Here is a 21,726-nt window from a genome sequence, read left to right as displayed (position 1 = left end):
TATTGGCTTTGATCAAAATGAAATCTTCTAATCCAAGCATCCTTAGTAATGTAGTTTAAATGACTGTCTATTTTACAAAACCTTAGCGGTTTGTGAACAGACGGAAACTACAACTCTATTATTAGTTTAAGAATATTTAGAAGTGGCCCTTGGGTTTAATTTCGGCAGCTTCGTAACTGTAGCTTCCCTTATTTTGTCATGTAGTTCTCACATTCCATGAGCGATGTTTCTTGCAAAGTGGTGAACTTACTATAGTATTTTTAGCTCCTTATATTAAGTGGCTTCATACCTTGTCTGGGCCATTTCTCTCTCTCTCTCTCTCTCTCTCTCTCTCTCTCTCTCTCTCTCTCTCTCTCTGTATATATATATATATATATATATATATATATATAGAGAGAGAGAGAATAAATGACAAAAAATTATATTCAAAATGCCGTAATGGAAACATCTTAAAGGTATATGCAGCTTCTCTTCCAATTTTTGCATTTTAATCATGTCAAATCACACTTCATTTCCTTTTAACTGATTGATTGTTGCTATTTCTTCTGATGAGTTAAGGGCATAATAGATTCACTGATTGATATAATAATTAAGTGATTGATTTTGCGCTACGAAACAGATACTGTCAAGAATTCTATAAGTCAACTGAATTAAAGGAATAAATTATAAGATGGTTAACATCATAAATTTTGGAATATAGTGTTTTGTCATTATTCTCTATATTGCTCTGTAATTACATTGAGCTTCTTAAATAAGAATTGGTATATATTATAAGAAAATTTATTTCTACATAAATATATATATATATATATATATATATATATATTGTATTTTGTGTACAGAAAGTTGTTAGATGAGACAAGTCATTGGTACCGTCGGTTTCAAGCCCGATAATTAGGACCGTTTAAGATATCCATATCAAGCTCTCTTTAGCCAATACTTATCTATTTTGTAACCGGAAGTGGAATATATATGTACCTCACAAGTTCACGTTTAACTCTCGTTTTGTTAAATGGATTTCTTTTTCCAAAAAAAAAACTAATCATATATATATATATATATGTATGTACAAAATTTTTTAAAAAGTTTACAAATTGAACTGAAAGCAAGTATAAATGCTAATGTTTATATGACGATCCCAACCAGATGAAAAGCTCAATATTTGTTAATACAGGGTGGAACGATAAATTTGTCGCCCTAAAGAAAACAACACTACAGCTTTATTTAACAACTTTTATCAAACAAATTAATTCAGGTAACTTGATCATGTACGAAAGCTGACATCTATTCAATGTAGCCACCTTCAGCCTCAATCACTGCCTTAATACAGGTCGGGAACTGGGAGCATGCCTTTTCCACAAGCGCTGACAGGAACTGGGCAAATACTCTACGGATGCCAGCGATCAGGCTGGCTTTGGTGCTGTGGGAGGTCATGTTGGTGATGTTCTTGATGTATGACCAAACGAAGTAGTCCAGCAGGTGCAGGTTAGGAGAGGAGGGTTGCACTGAGCCAAGCCTGGGTCTCTTTGGACTTGTAGACAGGTGCAGAGTCCTGCTGCTACACCCAGGGTCTGCCAGTGGCCATTTGATTACACCAGGAGATCACCACACTCTTCAATACATTCAGGTACATTTTGGTGTTGACTTCGAAGATGTGAAATGGCATGATGCGGCCCTCACTTGAAACCACACCAAAGATCATAACTGTGGTGGAAAACATTGTTGAGCTGTGCTCTTAAGCTTTGAACCGTTCGGATGTGCATTTTGAGGGTGCAGGCAATAATCCTGTTATCATAACTTGGATCGTAAACGGCAGGTGTTGTACAGCAGCGCATCTCCGATATCGTTCGTTGAACATTGTCTCACTTTCAGACATGATAGAAGGCTCCTATCGCTCTTGGGATTTGTACACAACGCCAACTAGTAGATGGTCTGCAACAAAAACAGAAAACTGGTTTTCATCAAATGGAAATGGCGGCAATTTTATCGTTCCACCTTGAATGATTTTTTTTTATTGCATTTTCATTTTTACCCCAAACAAGGCATGGTGCCACTTTGATTTAGGGGGCTACTATCTGGGACATTATTGGAGGGATACTATGACAGGAGTTTTGCAGCAAGATGTCTGTTTACATTACACTTAAACGTCTGCATGTCAGTACAGTCGGGGAAACAAGAACCCAGAAGGGAATTCCAAAATCTAGCAGTTCTGGGGAAGAAATTATTTGAGTAGAAGTCTTACTGGCATCTGAAGATCTCTGCTGTGTATAAACAAAGTCTCCGACAGCATAGACACAGCACTCTCCCTCGACACTCGTGCACAAGTACATGTATTTGGTGACTTTAATGTCCACCACAAAAACTGGCTTGGATTCTCTACTTACACAGATGCAGCGGGCAGCACAACACATAGCTTCGCTATATCTCACTCCCTATCACAAATGGTTACATTTCCAACCTGTTTCCCTGACCAGCAAGAACAACACGCATCACTTCTAGATCTGTTTCTGACCACAGTTCCCGATGATTGTATAATAAATGCTGACAGCCCACTTGGGAACGCTGATCATGCAGTGATAATGGTCGAAATCGCTCTAAACTGAAGAGCCAGTGCTCAAAACAACAAGATATTATAAAAAGGCTGACTGGGAAGCCATCAGAGATCTTATCAGAGATGCTCCATAGGGAAATATTTTTTCTCTTCCTGCTGAACAGTGCGCAAATGAGACCACTGAATGGTTCAAAACGGGAATTGAAGCACATGTTCCCATGCAGAAATTTTATAGCAAGCCCCACTCTCCCCCATGGTTTACTTCTACTTGCGCAACTGCCATTGCTCAAAGGCAGCATGCATACCGCAGATTTAACCAACATATGTCCAGTTCAAACAGACAGAAGTATATAGAGGCTAGAAGTAATGTTAAGAAATAGCGACAGCTAAGAGAGAATTTACTGAAACCACTAAAAAACGTATCAAAGCACAAAATTTAGAAAAAAACGTATCAAAGCACAAAATCTACAACAGTGTAGTAAATAAGGGGCAATCAACAATCCCCCCCACTAACCAACAATCACGAGGTTGTTTGCTCAGCAACCAAGAAGGCTAATATGCTTGCCAGTCAGTTTGCCTCAAACTCCACACAAAACCACCCCCTATCTGACTTTCCTTTACGGACAGAGGCCACACTAGACGATCTAAAATCACCCCTGTTCAGGTGCATGCTATCATAAAAAAACCTTGACACTTCAAAAGCATGTTGACCCAATCTCATCCCAGCTGTGCTATTAAAAAAGTGCTCAGCCGAAGTAGCTCCAGTTCTCTCCAAACTCTACAACAAATCCCTTAATGAAGCTTGCTTTCCGGGCTGTTGGAAAACTGCTTCTGTGGTACCAGTATTCAAGAATTCTGGTGAAAGAACTGACCCATCAAATTATCGCCCCATTAGCCTCCTCCCACTTTTCGCCAAAATATTTGAAACCATAATTAACCATGCTCTAGTCCAGCACCTTACAGATGCTAAACTTCTGACTGACAAACAATATGGATTTAGACAAGCCTGTTCCACAGCAGACATTCTAACTGTAATCTCAGAACGTATATACTATTCACTGGACAAAGCAGGGAAGGGCAGAGTGGTCGCTCTAGATATATCTAAGGATTTTGACAGGGTATGGTATGAGGGTCTCCTCAGGAAAATTAGATCATACGGTATCACTGGTAGAATACTTAATATAATTAAATCCTTCTTAGATAAGAGAAAAATCCAGGTTGTCCTTGAAGGTTGTACATCTAAACAATAAGATATAAATATGGGAGTGCCTCAAGGGTCTATCCTTGGACCTCTATTATTCCTAATATTCATTAATGACCTCCTCAACAAAATTGCCTCTGAGATGGGTATATATGCTGATGACACCACACGCTATAACAGGCATGAAAGGAAAACAAATGAACACATATTTAAAGAAATGGCAAAAACACTAGAGGATGACCTCCAATCTGTAGTGGAATGGGGACAAAAATGGATGGTCACATTCAATGCTGCCAAGACTAAACTGGTTTCCTTCAATAATTACAAGAAACCTTCTCTGCCACCAATAGCAATGGACAGTGACTCTTTATCTGAGAGTACATCTTTCAAACTGCTTAGCTTAACGTTCACAGGAAACATGAGTTGGAACAATTACATTGAAAGCATTGCCAGGGCCGCTGTGAAGAAGGTAGGCTCTCTCTACCATGCTAGAAAACTATTAACACCCGAAAGTATCCCGTACCTCTATAAGGCCACCATTCGCCCATGTATGGAGTATTGCTGTCACATTTGGGCTGGTGCATCTGCTACTAGTCTCTCGCTCCTAGACAAGGTTCAAAAGAGAGTCGCCAATCTGATAGGCCCTGAACTAGCATCTAAGCTTCAGCCTCTGTCCCATTGATGAAATGTAGCATCCCTCTGCCTGTTCTACAAGTACTTTAACGGTGAATGCTCTGGCAAACTGCAGAAACTTGTGCCCCCGTGACGTAGACACCCTCGACAAGCCCGACAGGCAGCTAAATCCCACCACCACACAGTAGCGATCCCTCGATGTAAAAGATCTTTCTACTCCAGTAGTTTCTTCCCCAGAACCGCTAGACTCTTGAATTCCATTCCAGGTCCCTGCTTCTCCAACTGTACTGACATGCAGAAGTTCAAGTGTAACGTGAACCGACATCTTGCTGCCCAAATCCCAACATAGTACCCCAGTAGTTATTGCCCCTGATAGTAGCCCTCTACACCAAAGTGGCAATGTGCCTTGTTTGGGGTGAAAATGTAATAAAATAAAATAAAAATTTTTTAAAGAAGGGGTGGGATTTTGATGCTTGTTGTGTTTGTCAGGAGTAGTTATGTCCAGGGAGTACAATGGTTTGTAGTTCGTCAGAGCATCTACCATTAAGATACTTGTAAAACAGGCAGAGGGATGCAGCATTTCATAGATGGGAGAGAGACTGATCGCTATCTGACAGTTCGGGACCTATTAGGTTGGCGACTCTCTTCTGAACCCTGTCCAAGAGTAAGAGACTAGTAGCAGATGTACTGATGTTCTTTTTAGATTCTGCAAAATGTAAATTGGCAACTCTATTTTCATTAATTGTAGATTTGGGAACTGTCGGTTATTTGGAGTTCAGCTTGGTTTGGCAATTCATCATGAAGAGACTGATACCCAAACAACGTTTGTAAATTGCAAATGATACAATTAGTTTACTGACAGAAACATCTGAACAAATCATTTTACATTACGTTAACTGGCCACCTCGTTCATGTGATTTAACCCCATTAGATTAATTTAAAAGGGGATATGTAAAACCCCATGTCTGCTCAGATACAGCAATACAAGATAGACTACTCGGAAAACAACATTCTGTCACATTATTGTTGAAATAGAGCCTGATTTTATCAAAGGGTTTGTGAAAATTGGACCTAGATTATGCCATCAATGCCCAAAATTGTATTTTAATTATAAATGCCAAAAATCAATCTTTGAAAATAAACTACATATTTGTATGAAAAAAATATTTTTCTGCAATTTATTTTAAATTAAATTTAGCTGCCTCTAAAAAGACACCCTCTCTCTCTCTCTCTCTCTCTCTCTCTCTCTCTATATATATATATATATATATATATATATATATATATATATATATATATATAAACGGCTATATGTCTTTATATATATAATGTTTATATATGCATACATGTGCCTATATACATGTATTATGTGTGTGTATTTATGCATGCTTTATATGAGTGCATATTTAGATGTATATGTAGTTGTGTGTATACATGCGTATATTTATGTGTGTGTTCTTACATGTGAATATAACTGCATAATAATTGTACACATTGTAATTATACACACATCGTGTGTATGGATGTCTGGGTATAAATGGATACAAATTTTGTACGTGCAACTCTGCATTATAGTTGCACATGCACACGCCAGTTGCAAGACATTTATAGATTCAAATAAACATAAAAAAAATCAAGGCTTATTAAGGACAAAAAAATAACGTTGCTAATTATTAAAAGGAGTTTAACACAAACTGATGAGGACATGTTTCCCATCTATTATTAAATATATATTTTTTAATGTCTCTATCCTCATCCCTATCCTGTCAAATAGATGAAACTTGATAAGTATTGAAGCCAAACTGAAGCCAGACATTGGATAGATCTTTAGAAATAAATAAAAATCCATCAGCCATTATTGAGTGGTCACCTTTTGATGCTATTAATGGCACGAATTCTCATAATTCACAGTTGCTCCACTGCCAAATTGCATTTTTTTTCCTCTTTCAAAGGTCACGGAATTGGCAAGGTTTTTTTGTAATGTGGTCACTATGAATGTTTAAGTATTCATATATATATATATATATATATATATATATATACTAGCAAAGATACCCGTGCTTCGCACGGAGCTTTGTTGCGCACTCGGGTACCAAAATCTGTGGGCACCTTTCCAGTAAGTTGATGTTGTAAGAGCAACGATTGCATAAGGTGATTAACATTTTAACTACCTCTTGTAGTGACTGAAATTCAATCAGGAACTTCACAAAACATTTTCATCAAAAAGGAAGGTTACTTGATGTTACATAGTAAATTTTTCATTGAAGTAATTTTCAACTCTTGCTTAAATTTTATCTTGCACATTCAATACTAAAAACTTACCACAATCAGATCATGTCAGTTTTTCCTCATATCCATTTCTCGAACTTTTCACTGAAGAGCCTCAGGGTAAACTACATTTCTGCTGCTTTGATTTGGAGCCAGAATGTAGAGTTTTTCTGAACTTCCTGTCCGGCTGGTGGAGACGTAGAACATACCGTGACTGAAGCAGTCTGATGTCAAGTCTACGCCAATGGTGTTAAATGTCTGACCTTGACTTTTGTTTATGCTCATTGCAAAACACACCTTCACAGGAAATTGGAGTCTCCGGAATTTAAATGGAAGTTCTGAGTCCGATGGAACTAAGGGGATCCTTGGCAGTAGAACGGTTTCGCCTTTGTAGGGACCACAGGAAATGGTGGCCTCAAGTACATTGGTGTGCAATCTGGTGATAACACATCTGGTTCCGTTTGTTGTTTTTGGCGGTTCCAAGGATCGAAGAATCATGATTGGCGATCCAATTTTGAGATTTAAAATGTGTGGAGGCATTCCAGATATCTCCAAAGAGTTTAAAAACTCCACAGGGTAGTGAACAGCTTCATATTCATTAGTAGCCGAATCAACTGACTTGTATTGCTTTGTGTCTCCTGGAAATTCATCCATTATTGAATTGTTCAAATGATTCACATTGCTGTTTAATGGCGAAATAATAGCCCTCTCAGCAAGCCAATCCGGTGATTTTCCATTGTTTTGCAGGTCTGGGTACACTTTGTCTTTCAGTTGCTTCTGATTACCGACACATTTACCAAGCGCAGTTGGAATCTTAATTGTGTCAGGTGAAGAAGTGATAGGAAACTGACCATTACCGATTTGGAGAAGCAATTTTGAGAAGTCTGCTGCAGCTGTGTTATCAGAGATATAGGCTCTCATATTAGTAGTCAGTCTCTTCACTATAACGTGCCTCCAGAGATAGGATTGTTTCAAACTTGCATTGACAATGTTAGCCCTTGTGCCATTTTTAACCACTGGGAGGATTTGACGGAAATCACCGCAAAATAAGGTTGGAATGCCACCCATGGGATTCTTGTTTCCTGTGATGTCTTGCAGTGTTCGGTCAATTGCTTCATAAGCACTCTTGTGCGTCATTGGGCCTTCGTCTACAATGATTGCAGAGGTGTCTCTAATTACATTTGCCAAGGCTGAGTTACCAGTAATTTTGCAAACTGGCTGATCCATTCGATGAGTATCCAAGGGTACTTTAAAAGTGCTGTGAAGAGTGCGGCCACCTTGTAGTAGAGTAGCAGCAATGCCACTGAATGCTGTTGCAAGCACAATCTTTCTCATGGATCTAATCTTTGCAAGGATCAAATTGATTACAAAAGTCTTGCCCGTACCACCTGGAGCATCAAGAAACATCATGTTTTTGTTCATTTCACCTTGTGCTTCCAACATTGCCATGAATGAATTGTAAACTTCTCTTTGAGAATCGGTCAGTTTTTCTTGCATATTTTCTGCTTGTAGGGAAAGTTCTTCAAGATTATAAGTAACTTCACGTTGATACTCTCTCGCGAGTCTTTCATCTCTCCCTTGCGTTGGTGCAGGTAATCCATAGCTTGCCAATGGTTGACCGCACATAAGGAGAACTTTTTCTTCAATTAGACAAAGAGTTTTATTGTAGATGTCCTCATTAAAATCTGCTTCTGGATTGTTAACTTCTTGCCTGTATCTGTGAAGAATGTCTTCAGATATTACATCACGAAAAGCCATCCAGATCTCAAGAGGATTTCTTGGCTCACAGGCTGTTAAAATTATCACAAATAGGCTTCGCAAATTTGAAGGTGATTGAGTGGCACTTGCCTCTCCTACTGCTTGATGCAAGTGATGGTCATTTTCTAGAAGGCCTCGAGCAAGGCACGCTGCTCTGTATGTTTCAAACACCTGACCATTGTATGCTCGCAAATTTTGAAATGAAGTTGGACCAGCAACCTCATTGAGCAACAGGCGTAAGAAATAACACTCCCCTGCTTTTGGACTAATCGTGTAGATTCTCCCAATGCATGGTGCCTTCCATACATCATCATTTTCAGTACCTTCAACTTGTACCCCACGCATTCTTCTCATCCATTTCTTTGTCGATTTGTTCCAAGTGTAAAACTCAGGGACTTCTACGTATTTGAGACCCCTTGCAAAGTCATCCTCATGGCAGAGTTGAAAAAGTGCTGTCAAAGTTGTGGCAGGCGGTGGACCTTGGGCTCGTTCCAGAGCAGTATCAGCTGAGAACATGACACGCTGCCCATTTTCAAGATGAACAGAAAGTTGTACAATTGGGGGGAAATGTTCATGGATGGGATGTTCCAATATCCTCCAGGCCGCCTCTGAACTGCCGACATACCTTGCATTCTGGAACTGCTGGATCTCATCCACAATGTGACTTTGTACTTGGCCTTGTTGGTTAGCTGCTCCATCAGTTCTTTGTAGTTCAAACACTGCTTGATCACATCCTTTATTCACGTATTTGAGGACATATTTGATGCTTTGGATCGAGCTGCAAATTTCTACGTTAATGTGAGCGTTGAACTGCTGAAGGAGGACCTTGTTGTACGGAACAATCCACTGGTTTGTTATTTCTTGATTAACATACCGACCATTTCTCTTCATCCTTATTGTACCAGTCTGGCCTCCATCTTCTGGTTTTCTTCGCCTGTACTTGGGGTAAGAGTCTTGGCCTTGCTCGGTACACTGAAGAAATTCTTTTGGGTATTTTTTGGAACATTTGTTGTCAATCATACATGGACAATTTCTCCTGTATAAGTTGCCGGAAGTACAACTCGTTGACCAAATTGTTCTGGATTCCCATCCTCCCTAAGAATTGAATCTCTCAAGTTGCTATAATTGTCAGCTCTCAGGGTCTGTTGCTCACGCCTCAGGAACTGTAAACGTTCTGTTTCAATCTTGCAGTACACATCCACCAGCCATTGTTGAAATAGCCTTCGGTACCAGAGAAAATAGTTTCCAGGCCGAGTCATTAAATGGTACGAATAAAATTGCTGTTGGGTAACTTTTCGCCCATTGGATGCCTTCATGTAGATGTTGTAAGATGGAGAACCATAGGGGTACATTAACGGGTACATTAAAGTATCGTAGAGGGGATGTAGTTCGGAGATCCATTTTAATGTATCATTTCTAAAATGCAAGACAATATCCCGGTTAGCTGTTGGTTCATTCTCCATTAATATTCCAATCTCATACGTTGTTGTTGGAGCATTGAATCGCCGTGGATGCTCTTCTTGCGGCCTTCGGTCTTCCCTTATGACAACTTTATGTTCTACCAAGTGTTCTTCTTCAATCCTCTCCTTTGTTGTTTTCAGCTGACAAATAAAGCTGTTGTTCTCATGTAAAAATTCAGTCAGACTTTGGAGAATGTCTCTATTGAGTCTACTGTCACATCCCCGATTATGTAGTTCCTCTTCCAGACTATCCAAGAAGTAGACTTGAATAAACTTTGCTGTTTCATCTTCAGGTGGTAAAAGACTCCTAATCTGGTGGCAAACCTGGCCTCGAATTCTAAAAGAAGGATTCCACCCATATACTGCCGTAATTTTGTGACCAAATGATGTCATTGCCAAACAATTGTTATAACTGCGTAGATTTTGCAGAAAATCTTTAGAGATGGGACCATTGCCGGAGAGCAAATCTTGAAGCAACTGAGGCAGTGGTGGAAAGCTATCAAGCACAACTTTGCCAGAAGAACAACAACAACCAGGGGTTTCTCCTTTAAATTTTACAGCTGAGCAATGTTGACATACTTTGTCCATTTTTCCTATATCAGCTGTAGTGAGAGAGTCATTTTTGTTGTAGAGCAATCCTTTTCTATTGCAGTGTTCTATTTCATGGTGTCTCAAAGCAGTCATTCGTTGTCTAGCTGCCTCGTTTTCTGTCAATTGCTGGGGCAAAGTCATACTCTCTCTCCATGCAGCCTCTCGTTGTTGCCCTTGGTATAGGCGAAAGCTTCGTTGGGTTTCCGATTCATTCTGATGTCGTTGAGCCACTCTCAACTGACCTTGTGTACGTCTACTTACCTCATATAATTCATTCGATCGTAATATTGCTTCTCTTTCCAGTGCATATCTTTGCCTTTCTTGAATTTCATCTTGTGATGAATTTAACCGCCTTACAGCATGTCTAGTTCTGTCAGCTTCACGTTGGGTTTCTCTTTCCAAATCTGACAGTCTTGCTCTCCTTTCTCTTTGACGTATCCTGTTAAGTTCTAGACGTCTTTCTCTATCTGAATTGTTTTCATTGGAGCGAATTGCAGCAACTCTTAGTCTATTAGCTTCCAATCTTTCCATTCTTTCTTCCTCACTTTCGTTTCTACTTCGTTTGGGTGACATAATTTCGGTTTTAAACGGAATTGTTTAACGATATTAATGATTGTAAATTAATTAAGCGTAAAGGAAATGTATACTAACTGAAATGGACGAACTATAAATAATATTTCTGAATAGTACAATTATAAACAATTATATTGTACCTATTTACTATGCCTCCCCACGGGACAGAGTTAGACACCAGGGTCGTTTTTTAACGTGGAGAAAAGGTACAAAAATAAAAATTGTCTCAGTCGTGAAGGATTTCTCCTCCACCGAAAGAGAACAAGAAAATGAAGTGCAGCATCTGAAGAACAGATACTACACTTTGATCTTGACCAAAAGGAATGAATAAAAGCGACCTACGTGTGACTCATTACTTCCGGGTGTAAACGTCACAGTCTAAAAGTAATAATTAAAAAAAAAAGTAAATGTAAAATAAATGTAATACCAACTTAGGTTAACTAAGTAAACAGTACAATTAAAACAGTTCTATTAAAACAAATAATTACTAAGATCTAGGTAATTGTTAGTCTCATTGTTATGGTTTTAAAGAAAAAAATGTGTAAAAAAAGTTCTGCTTTTGTGAGTACGTGTATTTCTTTTAAATTACATAACTATTTTATTTTATTATTTATATCTCTTTTAAATTTATATATTTTTTTAGTAAACTGGAAGAAATTCAGTTGAATAAAACCTTGTTCGTGTTCTTTACGTTAAACTCATATTTTTATAAAAGGTTCATCCGGTTTAAAGAAAGCACTAAGTTTAAATAAGACTGGAAATAACTAATTCAATATATAAATAGAAAAATGAAATAAATATAAGCTTTAAGTCTTAAGATAGTAATAATCAAAATGTAATAAATTATTTGTCGTTCAAATCTATGATAAGACAGGCTTTCGAAATAGGCTCGACCAGAAAGATTAAATTGGAACGAAATTATAATCTCCGTGCCATTTTCAAAACAACCCCACAAAAGTAACGATATCCTGCAGTTGGTTAAATGACAATGGTTGTAAGAAAAATGTAAAAGAAAATGCGCTTATCTGTTTATTTTGACCTGTTTTATTTAATTAAAAAAAAATTGGCTATAACTGGAAGAGAGCGTTATGTTTTGGGGGTTGTTTAAAAAATAGAATGGAAATAAAGTTAGTTCCGTTTTAATTGTCTTTAATTGCGGCAAGCGCTAACAAAATCGAAAAATCACTGTTTACATTCGAAATGTTAACTTTTATAGGTTTACAGGTTTGCTGACAAGGCTGGGGGTGTTTAATACAATTATTTTACTAAATTGATTTTTTTCATTTAAAAATAAAATTATTTCTTTTTTAATAAAGTTTTATTTTAAAATATTTGTTTTTGTTTATTTATATAAAATTACGATAGTTGAATTGTATTCTTTCAATTATATTGGCAAGTAAAATATAAAAGATTAAAACGGAACGAAATTGAAATTTCCATTACATTTTCAATACAATCCCAAAACATAAAGCTTTCCTCGCCAATGAATTGTTTTGATAATATACGTAAAGTGAAATAAATCGAATATAAAATTAAATGAAAATATATTAAATAATCAAATGTTAAATAGATTTTGTAAATAGTACAGTTGAAATGATTAGAATATTTCCAATATGTAATAAGGTCGAGGTAATTAATTAAAGAGATTTAATATAATGTGATATGCAAATGAGCATAAGTCATTCGATATGGGGGTGGTTTGTAGACTAGTATATAAAGAAATTAGGCATAGATTCTTATGTCTCCTATAACAGAAACATCCTAAAATGGGTTCTAATGTTTCTCTACCAGGAGAGATCTACCCTCTTACCTCCTTTATATTTCGTTGATGATGGAGAGCTGTACACACAGACAGAAACACACGAATCCTATTACTTTATAAAAATAAAGATATATATATATATATATATATATATATATATATATATATATATATATATATATATATAGAATAAAAATACCAGTGGTGGTTGACGTTATGTTTTGAGAAAAATAGAAAAACCGAATGAAATTATTAAAATAATTAACGTTTCGTCCCTATTTCAGAGGACATCTTCAGGATATTGAAGTAAAAATGCAAGAAAAGAAAAAGCCATAGACCATACGAAAAAGAGAACAGTTTTTGAGTCCTACCCATGTCGGGAAGGACAAACATGTGTGTGTATGAAGGTTGGGTTGTTCAATGTCGATATATATACACTTTTAAAAAATGCGTTAAATGAATATGTACACTTTTTTCTTTTTTTTTTCTTCTTCTCTCTCTAAACTTATTCATTTTGTTAAAATATTTAAGGAAAAACGGTTAATCAGGATCTGTTTTGATATTTTGTTCTTTGATTATTATTTTCCCGACCATTTAGCCCTTAGCATGTACAAAAAGTGAGCATGAGAGAGAGTTGGGAAGAATATATACAGAGAGAGATAGGGGGAGAGAGAGAGACAGGAAATACAAACTGATGCCATAAAATGTAAGAAAATGAGCGTAGCAATTTACTTGGAGGACAAAAGTAGGTATCATTGCAACACAATATCTGAATGATACGTTAGCGTTCATTTACCATTCAAATACCGTTAATCCGGAATATAGGTATGGTCAGAACTCAGCCAATCAGAATGAACTGAATTAATCTAGGAAACTTTATTATTTTTTAATCGGAAAAGGGAAAGATTATGTTATGTCCATCAGTTTATGATCCAGTTACAGAAGGGTGCCAACACAATATATATATAATGTGTATATTTCCTCCCAGTGTTGACTGGAGGCTGTAGTGGGACTTGATATTTATAGGGAAAAACAGGAATCACTTCCTTTAAAGATGGTTGCATTTGTGATGATGTTGCTTCTAGGATGAAAGGTAGGATTTTATTATAATGACATAATAAATTTGTATGTGGCATCTGTTGTTGCAAACCTGTTGGTCCAAAGGGGAATTTTTGCAGTCAAAATATTATATGTGGAGATATATATTTATATTATATTACTCTTTGTCTGTCTGTTTTTCTCAGAAATTATTGGGCCAATCTGGCTGTGTATTGATCTTTCTCATGATAAAGTGCAGCCAATTAAGTATTGATGCACAGTTAGGGATACATTGGTCACCACAATACCACATTTACTCTAGAAGTTTGACATAAAGCACTTATTCTAAGTTAACAAGCTATAAATTTTGCAGTTTTTGATGAGCTAAAAAGTCTTATATTTGTGTTTTACTTTTTCTCGTTACTCGGTTGAAATTTTGTATGCATGTTTGTTATAAGGGGCAACAAACTAAGTATTATGACATCAATTCAATGCACAGTTAGGGAGTAATAGGGATTAGTTACCACAATATCACATTTGCTCTAGAAGGTTGGCATAAAGCAACTTTTTCCTGTTTAGGATTCTAAAAAGTCTAATATACATACGTCTGTGTGTGTGTGTGTGTGTGTGTGTTTGTATATATATATATATATATATATATATATATATATATATATGCACACACTGTTATATATAAGTCACTTTGTGTGTGTATGAGTTCCTTCCTCATAGGTTCCAAAACGGCTGAGCCTATCTTTTGCAAATTTCACACAAAGGTAATTTATATGTCTGGCAGTGTTCTTAGATATGTTTTGTTCATAAATTCTTCCAATAAATATTGAAAATCGAAAAAATCCAATCTTAAAAATAGTCTTTCTTCTTTTATAGATAAAAACGTAAGATATTCCCCTGTAAAAATTCTTCTTTTTAATCCATCAGAGAAGAAAGGCTATTTTAAAGATCGTCAAGATTTAATATCAGCTTACATCATATTGTAAACAAGCACATATGGAATTTGATGAACGACATTATCCTTATTATTTTTATTTATTTATTTATTTATTTTTTTTTTTTTGCGAATTAGTCCACCAGCAAATTATTCATTTATTATAAAATCAATACAGGATTAATTCTATAATAATACATATGCAATCTGCATAAATTAAAATATTATGTTTAAGCATATTGTACGAGTGGGCAACGTCGAGCGGCCTGCTAGCATAGATATAGGTATTAGGTAGTATTTTCTAATTAAAACATGTTTAACAACTTTTGCTTATTGGGTTTCAAGATCTGAGTTCTGAAAGACCAAATGTTATAAAGAAAAATATCCATTTCAACTGACATGAATGTAGGTGCCCCAAGGCTTATGAGGAAGAACCTGAAGTCCTACTTAACTAATATTCCTGGTGAACCATGTTCAAGAGAGATCCAGACAATTGTACTTAAGGGAACAGCGAGGATACTAAAAAGAGCTCTCGGTTGGTTTCAATAAAAAGCAGGGGAATGTTGGCAGCTTGTTTGGCTGCCCCATACCCAGCATTACAATCTTCAAAGAAAAAAAAAAGAGAGATAAGTGTTTTTGAAATAAGAACTTATAACAAAACCAATCTTGAATTCAATGTGATTCATATCTCGCATAGGCAAATTTTTTGCTCCTTCTGAGGGTATTTATAACGTTGCAATTTTTTTTTGATTTTTAGTTGAAAAAAATGGAGAACAGATGGAAAATTATGAAGATGTAAGAGAGAAAGAATGGAGAAAGTGGATCTCTTGCTTCCCTTATGGTATCCTTTAGTCCTCACATTCCAGAAGCGATGTTTCTGACAAAGAGAGAATAATTGCTTCTTTTTTTTTTTTTTTTAGGTCAGAATCTACTCCATCTAACATTTATCATTGGCAAATTTTTGACCTTGAAGTACTTTTCTTTTTTTTTCTTTTTTTTTTTTTTAGCTCCTTACATCAAGTGGCTTCATGCCTTGTCTGGAGAAATTTCCATAATTCTGATGGTAAGAGGCCTTTTTTTTTAAAACTTGAAGCAATTTCTTTTTTTAAGTGAAAATTGAATTTATTGACATTGTTAGAGTAATTAGATTGAGGAGTTTGGGTGAGACATCTCGAAGAAAACTGGGGAAAGTTCGTTTAAATAGAAACATGATAAAACCCTATAATGGTGAAGGTGATTTGATGACTTGATTGATATCAGGTGAAGCTGACCGTAAAGCTGTAACAGATCTCTGGTATTGCAAGTTTTCTTATTTCTGAAAGGAGACGCCATAAACATGCACCTTTAATTAAAAAATGAGGATAACTAAGACAGGCATGATTAAGGTTTTTTTTTTGTTTTTGTTTTTTTACACAGGCATCACCACATTATCAAGGCCAAGAGGCCACTCAAGGATAAGGGTTAAAGAGTGTACAGTAGAAATTGGACATTATAGTAATGATTAGTAATGAAAATTTGGTAAAGTTGATAACTTATATGGAACGGCTCATCAAGAACTTATTTACGTTAGACTTGAACACAACCATATTGTAGTCAGCCGGAAAGCAGCAAAACGGAAGACAATTCCACAGGCGTGCAGTTCTAAGAAAGAAGCTTTGTTCATGGAATCTACATTTAGGTTTAGGCACAGATAAAGAGTGGGGGGAATTATTGATAGTGTTTTCAGCTAGACGAGTGTTTCCTGTGAAAGTTTGGTGAGGGGGGACCATAGACTGAAGGTTAAGTTAAAGATGTCTTTTATGGGTGGAAGTTTTTCTGTTGATGCAAAGGATAGCGAAAACATGTTCTTTCCAGAATTCTCCCTATATTGAAAAGCAAAAATAAAGAAAAATCTTCATGATGCATGGACCCATGATGAAACAAAAATGTCATATTCCAAAAGTCACGTAAATTAATCAAATAGTTTTTTTGTTTTGTTTTTTTAACTAAGAAAATCAAATTTTATAAGGAAGCGAGACTGGGGTGTCTTGCTTGATGACCTTAAAGAAATGAAGGACGATAACTCAATTCAGACTTGTAATGGCAACGATTTGCCGATTTAACGATTAATCACTTAAAATCATTAAAAAATTATTTTAAAAAAAAAAAAATACTTGATCAATCAATTTACATAATTCTTAGAATATGATTTTTTCATTCTATCCCGAGTATGTGCATTATAAAATTATTTTGTTTTTTAATATAGAGAGAATTCTGGACAACCACCTGAAAATGTCAAGGTATATGCCATTTATATAAAAGGACTAGCAGAATTGGTAGCTTTTGATGATCATAGAGAGATGGTGAAGCTCATATTTGTTAATGGCTTCCCAGAAAACGTTTCCATGGCTTTCCATCAGTTGTCTATATATATAAAAGGCAAAAATGGCGCATGCGTTTTTGTATGTCCAAGAAAGGCTTTTGGGGAGGGGGGGGGTCGAGAGGGTTTCTAGTTTGGAGAACTTTTTATATACTCCCTAGATTATAATATGTACAATTTGCGAATGCACGTCAACTCTACATTTATTTTAATCGACTTTTATAAAATTCACGCTAGTTCATCTTTTTCGTATGAATAAAACGAAATTATTGTTTTGCTTCCTTTTTTTTTTTTTTTTTTTTGCGATTTTTCACTTTGAGAAAACTTTGGTTTGCCCCTCCCCAATCATTATTTTTATCTATTTATTTATGAATTTTTAAAAGGTGTTATTACGTAAATTGATTGATCAAGTATTTTTTTTATCTAAAAAATAATTTTTTAATGATTTTAAGTGATTAATGGTAAATCGTTGCCATTACAAGTCTGAATTGAGTTATTATGTATTCTGCATTGTTTTCAGTGGTCGCCATGTTTGTTTTCATGTGCATTCAATTTTTGCACGTTTATACATTACTTCTGTATACTCACTATTCCATAGCTAGCTATAACATATATTGACCCAGCGGGTCATGGGTAGTTTAGTATATATATATATATATATATATATGTGTGTGTGTGTGTATGTGTATGATGTTTATACAGAGTCTCTTTTTTCCACTTCTGTAATGATCGCTTATTTTTGCCATAACTATTTTGTTTAGTGTTTGCTGTGATAAAGAGGACAAAAGAAGACGTTGTCTGAGAGTTTCCCAAAATGGTATTATTTGAAGAGAATTGACACAGAAAAAGAGACTGGTGTTCACTTAGCCAGTTAAGAAGTAGATAATTAGGTAACTTAACTGCAATGAGAGATGCACATAGAGACCTTGAAGGTATCATTTTGCTTAGATTATTGAGTTTTCTAGATTATTCACGGGGCTTTCACAGAGAGACTGATCTGAAAAAAAAACCCTTCATTTTCCCTAGCACCAAAACCATCATGTTGTTCACTGTTTGGACTGCTGCCCCCTGCTTTAATTTAACCGGTTATGTGAATGATTCTGTTTGCAGATTATTATTATCATGACATGCACTAAATGTGACCTTTTTAAAATTCACACTAGCTAACTTAATCGTAGGGTCCTTAATATATAACATAACTAATAATAATTTGTTTTGAATTTGATATTACAAGACACTTCCTGAGATTACCTACAAGAAAATAAGAAATAGGTAAACCTTCCAGGTGTTTTTCTTCTTCCAGCCATTAATGGTGCATTTTAGGTCTTCTTTTCAGCAAGTCTACAAAGTTTTCCACATATATTCCTGAGGTAGTAAATCTAAAAATACTTGGTCCGCTGTTAGTTGACTCATTCTTCCGGTTTTCTGCAATGGAAGGCCTTGATGTATTTTTGATAACTCTTTGGGACTATTTCTCTGGCAGGCTTGCTATGTATTTCTGTCTCATTTTCAAGACAGTCTTGTTTAAAATGTTTGGCAAGTCATGGAGATGGTACTACTGGCTTTTGTCTCTTGTTTTTATATATACCATCGTAAGGGTTAGGTTCAATTTTTGAAAGATCCATATCTCCTGTTTCTCTGGACAGCCTTAGTAGACACTGGTTTATGTTGAAACACTGGTTCTCGTTAGATTATCAAAGTTAAGTGACATGAAGCCTGGCCATTATCAGATGGATAACCATTTAGGAATTGTATGTCGTCTTTCCATGACCAGTATAAACATGCGACTGGAGACCGTTTGTGAAGTTAATATTCCCTATTTGGAGGAAGCTGGTATAGGGCGAAAACAACATTAGATTTTAGATGTTCATATATATATATATATATATATATATTGTGTGGGTGTATGCACACACTAACATACATACATAGGACTGCATATGAGTGAATCTCTCTTTCTCTCTCTCTCTCTCTCTCTCTCTCTCTATATATATATATATATATATATATATATATATATATAAGGCGCTTTGTGTGTTTATGTGTGTGTGTTCATTCTTTATAGACTCCCAAATTTTTTTGAAATTTCACACACATGTATCTTATGTACCTGAGAGTGTTGTAAGATAGGTTTTCTGTCAGAAAGCCCCTGATAAATATCGAAAACTAATAATTGAAGTAATCCCATTAAAGAAAACAATACAATTTTGACCAAAGTTAACACATTTATACAGCTTAACATCATAAGTGCATTTGAGAAGTTTTATCACCACACAAGCAGAAGGGCCAGGTATATAAAATCAACAGTAGGTTCTATAATAAGATAAGGGTGTGTTCAAAATGAATATTTCTGCTTAGAGCATGATTGAGCCATTGTACTTGACTTTTTCATTTTTAAACTTTAATTCAAATCATTATATAAAACTAATTTCATAAACTTAACATTAAGTTCTCTACAGTGCAATGTAGACTACAATGTATTGTGGACTAAGTCACTTTGGGGAGGCATGTGAAGCTTCCTACTGGTGCATTGAGGTGCGTTCTTAACTCACAAGGTTGGAATACTGCTGTAAGTTGTGGTCTCCGCGAAAAGTAACAGAAATTTTCAAAATAGAAGCACCCCAGAGAACATTCATCAGCAAAATAGGTGGAGTAAACCAAATGAATTACTGGGGGAGGCTGAAGGAGCTGCAAATGTATTCGCTACAACGCCAAAACGATATATCATCTATGTATGTAAAATCTTGGAAGACAGGATCCCAAACGCAACAATATTAGAAAGAACCCAATAGTGGTGAGGAAGGCTCTGCTATATAAAAACCACACTACACAGACGATCAAGTCCCCATTCATCACAGCTTCACCTACAGTGGTATAAGAACATTCAACTGTATTCCAACCGCAATAAGAAATATAAGGAGTGTACCCAACACTTTCAAGAAAATACTGGACATCTGGCTAGAAAAAATACCTGACCAGCCACCATCACCAGACTACTCTAGTCCCAACCTCAATCGTCTAGTGGACTGGACTTCTGTATGAAGTGGACAGCCTGGGTGCAGTGGAGCTTCAGCTCAGCTGTGTCGAATACCGACAGAATAACATAAACTACAAACTAACTATAATCGATTCGATTGGGGATTTCATCGATTTTGATGACAATGAAAATATTGGAAGTGTGGAACATTCGTTGATCCTCATTCAATCCTGAGCAACGTCGGGTCTCTTTGCTAATATGCATACATACATTATATATATATATATATATATATATATATATATATATATATATATATATATATATATATATATATATAGCCAGTAGAGTTTAGTTTCCTAGAAGTACATCCAATGAAACAACATGTGTCTACCAAAATAGTGCTCAATGAGTGAACAGAGCAGGTATATTAATTTTATTTATACAAACATTAATGGCTACATATGTGCATACATGTTTCTGTAATCCCCCAACGTGGGTGATTACAGAAACATGTATGCACATATGTAGCCATTAATGTTTGTATAAATAAAATTGATATATATATATACACACACAAATATATGTGTGAGTACCAGCAGATATATGCAAACACAAAAACCTGCATATATGTTGTCCAATAAGTGTATATACATAAAGAGTTATTAATCTTTCAGAATATGAACGCTTTGATCATTTCTTCCCAATATTCAACTGAAATACAAAACTAATGCCCAGTTGATATTTAGCCAATTGAATCACTTTGCCAACAAGTTTGTCATTTTATTTTGGGAGAATTCTCTGGACATTATATATTCTATCAATGGTTTTTTTTATATAACTTTTTTGTGTGTTGAGTTTGCAAAATCTGTTTTCGGCTCTGAAAACATGCTGTTGCCAGTTTTTTTTTTTTTTTTTAATTTACAAGTTTAAGTGATTGTCTAGCCAAGATGATGGACATTTTATTCGGTTTAATGTTCACTTTACATGTGTTGTATGGCTTGAAGAAATTGACTTTAAAACTGACCTTGCTCTGGCCTCTAACTCACTGATACATTCTCATCAGTTTCTTACATATTTTCTTTGGTCTTCCGATGCAAACTGAACTAGCTACGTCGACGTCTCTAAATCTACTGCCTCTAGAACTTTCATCCATTCTTTCAACATGGTGAGATCATCGAAATTTCCATCAAGTCAACAGTAAAAGATATCACATAACATGGTAATCTCGTCAATAATGTTGTCAAATATTTCCTTATTGTGAGTGAAAAAGTAATTTTTTATGTATAAAACTAAGCAGAAAAAAACTTTGTAATTTTATAATTCCAAAAAGTTCACATAGCATGGTAATATTTTTGTATCTCGTCAAACATAAATTTTATTTAATAGTTCCTTGTATGGTAAAAATGAAGCAGAAAAAAAGTTAAATTGTAAATTAATAGTCCTGTATGAAAGTCAAGTTCATTTGTCACATCTAGGCAGGAGCTGCTGGAAAATAGACTTTGTATCCTAGCAACCTCTTTCCCAGAGAAGAAATGTTGCAAGCCTGTCTCTGCTCTATCATTATTTTCATAGCAAATGCTCGTCTGAGCTCCAATCTATAGTCCCC

At 35.7% G+C, this 21,726-nt stretch overlaps 1 protein-coding gene across 3 annotated transcripts in view; it reads left to right on the top strand.

Moving 5' to 3' along the window:
• LOC145241988 (protocadherin gamma-A4-like) overlaps positions 1 to 21,726 on the top strand; it is a 249,983-nt gene that overhangs the window by 49,471 nt on the left and 178,786 nt on the right. For 2 of the 3 annotated variants that reach the window (XM_080104866.1, XM_080104868.1), the window contains exon 2: positions 15,789 to 15,844. The exons of the other annotated variant lie outside the window; for it this stretch is intronic. The gene's annotated coding sequence lies outside the window, so the exon portion shown is untranslated. The remainder of the gene's footprint in view (positions 1 to 15,788; positions 15,845 to 21,726) is intronic. 3 annotated transcript variants of the gene reach the window in all.

This window comes from Euprymna scolopes, chromosome 21, assembly GCF_053919585.1.
Source record: "Euprymna scolopes isolate OS-2025 chromosome 21, ASM5391958v1, whole genome shotgun sequence".
Taxonomy (NCBI): domain Eukaryota; kingdom Metazoa; phylum Mollusca; class Cephalopoda; order Sepiida; family Sepiolidae; genus Euprymna; species Euprymna scolopes.
The sequence above is the reverse complement of the archived record's forward strand: the minus strand, read 5'-3'. Positions and strand labels throughout refer to the sequence as shown.